Source organism: Suricata suricatta, chromosome X (genome assembly GCF_006229205.1).
Source record: "Suricata suricatta isolate VVHF042 chromosome X, meerkat_22Aug2017_6uvM2_HiC, whole genome shotgun sequence".
In the NCBI taxonomy this organism is placed as follows: Eukaryota; Metazoa; Chordata; class Mammalia; order Carnivora; family Herpestidae; genus Suricata; species Suricata suricatta.
The window spans coordinates 1,663,369-1,667,963 of record NC_043717.1 but is presented as its reverse complement, the minus strand read 5'-3'; positions in this window follow the sequence as shown (position 1 = coordinate 1,667,963).

The window sequence follows — 4,595 nt, the reverse complement described above, 5'->3', positions numbered from 1 at the left end:
TTTTATTATATATTATTATTTTATTTTATAGTATTATTTTGTTTTATTTTATTATATTACTTATTTTATTTTATATTATTATTTTGTTTTTTGTTTCATAGTATTATTTTGTCTTGTTTTATTATATATTATTATTTTGTTATTTTACTTTATAGTATTATTTTATTTTATTATAAAATTTATTTTATTTTATTATTTTTATGTTATTATTTTATGTTATTATTTTGTTATTTATTTCATTTTATTTTGTTATTTTTTATTTTTATGTTATTATTTTATGTTATTTCATTATTTTATGTTATTTATTATTTTATTTAAGTTTTTATATTATTTTATTTACTTTCTTTTATATTACTGTTTTTTATTTTTTATGTTATTACTTAAGTTATTTTATTATTTTATTTATTATTTTGTTGTATTTATTGTATTTTATTATTTTGTTATTTTATTTTGTTTTATCATTATATTTTATTTATTTTATTTTATTCTATTCTTTTTTATTTTAGAGAGAGAAGGGAGGGGCACACAGAGCACACGAGAAACCTACCATAAAAGAACATCTTCTGTTCAGAAATTCAAAGTGAACAGAAGTGACTCAGGGGAATCCTTCCCACCCTCCTGCATGGATTTACTCTCCTCAGAGCTTTGTAACAGTCTCTTGGAAGGACATGCATGGACTTATTTCTCTATTTTTATTTATTTTTTACTGTCTTTGAAAATTTTTTTCAATATTTATTTTTGAGAGAAAGAGACGGAGAGAGAGAGACAGAGACAGAGTGCAAGTTGGGGACAGGCAGAGAGAGAGGGAGACACAGAATCTGAGACTCCAAGCTGTCCACACAGAGCCCCACACGGGGCTCAAACCCACAAACTGTGAGATCATGACCTGAGCCGAAGGAAGATGCCTAAATGACTGAGCCAGTCAGGTGCCCCTACACGGGACATACTTACCAGAAAAGAATTATTCATTGTTTATTTTAAATTCAAATTCAACTGGTTATGAGGTGTGAGTACATCCCTAGTGTCCTACGGGACATACTTATACTAAAACAGTTATTTATTATTTATCTGAAATGCAAATTCATCCTGGCTTCTACTGTATGTCCCAAATATTACAGGCAGACAAATTTTATATGAACATATGTGTTACCTGAAATTCAAATTTTACTGAGCATCCTGCATTTTTAAAAGATTTTATTTTTCTATTATTTTTTAAGGTTTTTATTTCTTTTAAGTCATGTCGACTGCAAAAGTGGGGCTGGAACCCACAGCCCCGAGATCAAGACCCACACTCCCCACCAACCTAGCCGGCCGGGTGCTTCTCATCTTGCGGTGCTCTTTGCTCCGTCTGGGCAGCCTACCTAGAGGAGGAGGCAGGGCCTCTAGGGCCACACCCTTGGTCGCTGGTACCCGGCATGGTCTGGCCACAGTGTCCCTGTCCTTCCCCAGACATGTGCTCCCGGACTCCGTCCCTCCTTTGGGTCCTTGTTGAAATCCTGGCATCTCTGGGAGACCTGGTGCATTGCCCACGCCCCTCCCTATCTCTGCACCCACATATCCCTGTGTCTCTGCGCACACCCAGGTCATGTGATATACATGATTAGCATATACTCATGCACCTGTAATTATATGTCTGGAGCGCACGCAATCACTGCCCTGTCACCCCTCCCGTGCCCCCGGCTCCCCCGCTTTGTGCTGTCACATCCTCTGACCTCTGGCTGTCATTGTCCATGGCGCCCAACCTGTGGGCGGACCAGGCAGCCAGCTCTGAGGTAAGCTGCATTCGTCTGCGGTGAGAGGCTGGGTGAGTGGTGGACCAGCTGGGGGCTAATGTCTCCACGTCTTGAGTTCGCCCAGCCCAGCGACAGGAGCACCCGGCCCTAGACCACAGTCCGGATGGAGCAGAGAAAGGGCAGAAAGCTACCTTTCACGCTAACATTTGCCTCGAAAATGAGCTCATGTACATTTAGAGGCGTCTGGGTGACTCAGACGGCGAATGCTCCGACTCTTAGTATTGGCTCACACCCTCTGAAGGTTTGAGGGTTCAAGCGCCGTGTCAGGCTCTGCACTAACAACATGGGATTCCCTCGGCTTGGGATTCCCTCTCTCCCTACCCCTCCCCACCTCAAAATAGGTAAAAGAACTTTAAAAAATAAGTAAAAGTAAGTTATATACTTTTAAATTGTGCATACGTCGGATGATTACAAATATATGTATGAATATATATACAAAGCTAAATATGTACAAAGAGGTGCACTTGTGACTATATAACTTTGTATATATATGTATATATGTTTACACACTTAGATTTATATATGTACATTTGTTTATGTTTTTCTACTATGTACACATGTATGTATATAATATATATAATATATAACTATACATACTATGTGTAAACTATTATATATGATGTACATACTATATATCATATATAGTATACCATGTATATACTATATATGTATATAAACTATATATACTACATGTCAAATGTATATAAACTATGTACAAACCAAATATATCATATGCATATTATACTATGTACATACTATATATGTATATAATCTATATATATACTGTATATAAACTATATATATATTATGTACATACCATACATATCACATATAGTATACCATATATATACTATATATGTATATAAACTATATATACTATATATAAAATGTATATAAACTATGTATGAACCAAATATATCATATGCATATTATACTATGTACATACTATATATGTAATATATATGCTGTATTATGTACATACTATATATATATAATCTATATATACTGTATATAAGCTATATATACTATGCACATACCACATATATCATATATACTATACTATGTATATACTATATATGTATATAAACTATATATACTATATGTAAAATGTATATAAATGTTGTAATACTATATATATCATATACATACTATACTATGTACACACTATTTATGTATATGTACTATACTATGTATATACTATAGTACATAGTCTATAGTCTATATATGTGATATATACTGTATAACTATATACTATAAATAATATTAAACACATTATCACATATATGTCCACATTAAAACCTGTATATATTTTTCCTAGGCAACATAAGCACAGATACGCCTTTAAAGTTTCCAAAGTCTTCTCAGAAAACGTTCCTTGTCCCTAAATTACACACATTTTTAATAAGTGATGTATGGTATAAATTATATATATTCCATAAGCGCAGCATTATGGCGTGATATCAGTTTCAGGTGGAGAATGCAGTGGTCCATCACCTCCGTTCAACACCCAGGATTTTATCTGTAGACTTATACCTTTATACAGGAAGAGTTAATTTTGGTATAAACCCCACCCCGGAGTCAGCAATGACCAAGTCTCTTTCCTCCGAGGCTGGGGCTCATGCTTCTCTTTACCCACACCTCTGGCCCGTCCATGGCCCCCACCTTTCAAGCTTCCTCCTTACCGTTTTGCTCTGACCAGCACTTCTGATCCATGCCACGACCTGGTTTGCAGATCAGCCCTCGCGAGGTTCTCCTGGAAGCGGAGATTCACTGTGAACCCACAGGTCCCCACGAGGCCCGAGGGGACTCGACATGTGGTCTTTCACTTTGCAAACGCTGGTCCCCACCCCCTCCAATGTCCTCTCCTAGGAAGTCATGCCTTGTGTTCTAAAATCTGCTTTCTCACTACAAGGAGAATTGGAAAACATTGAAAAAAGTATGCAGAAATTATAATCCAGACACAACTGTTTTCACCTTTTTCTACTTTTTAAGGTCATTTTATTACATGAGGAAGATCAGAGTATGTGATAACATTTGCATTACCACTTACATGACTTAAAACAACTTTTTTTGGTCTATTTATGAAGGGTGTGACTATCTCCACTCATATACAAACCAACATAAAAGTATACACACCCCTCTATTTGGATATTGAATTTAGCTCTATTTTTTTCCCTATTGTAAAAATTGCCTTAAATAAAGGATGTATTAGATTGACAGAACATCACAGCCTAGGACTAACACAACACACATATTATCTCCGTGTCCTGGAGGCTGGGAGTCCAAGACCCAGGCAGGGTTGAGGCTGCAAATCTGAGGTCCAGGCAGGGCTGAGGCTGGGGATCTGAGGTCCAGGCATGGCTGAGGCTGGGAGTCTGAGATCCAGGCAGGGATGAGGGAGGGGTCTGAGATCCAGGCAGGGGTGAGGCTGGGAATGTGAGATCCAGGCAGGGGTGAGGCTGGGAGTCTGAGATCCAGGCAGGGCTGAGGCTGGGAGTCTTAGATCCAGGGAGGGGTGGGGCTGGGAGTCTGAGATCCAGGCAGGGCTGAGGGAGGGGTCTGAGATCCAGGCAGGGCTGAGGGAGGGGTCTGAGATCCAGGCAGGGGTGAGGCTGGGAGTCTGAGATCCAGGCAGGGGTGAGGCTGGGAGTCTGAGATCCAGGCAGGGGTGCATATAACATGAGGAGGCCAAAATGTACAATCATTTCTAACACAGTGAGTCCTCCCAGTAACGGACATTATCACTAAAAGTGTGTAAGCATTCTCTCGTGTGCAGGGGAATCCCTCATCCCACTAATGTTC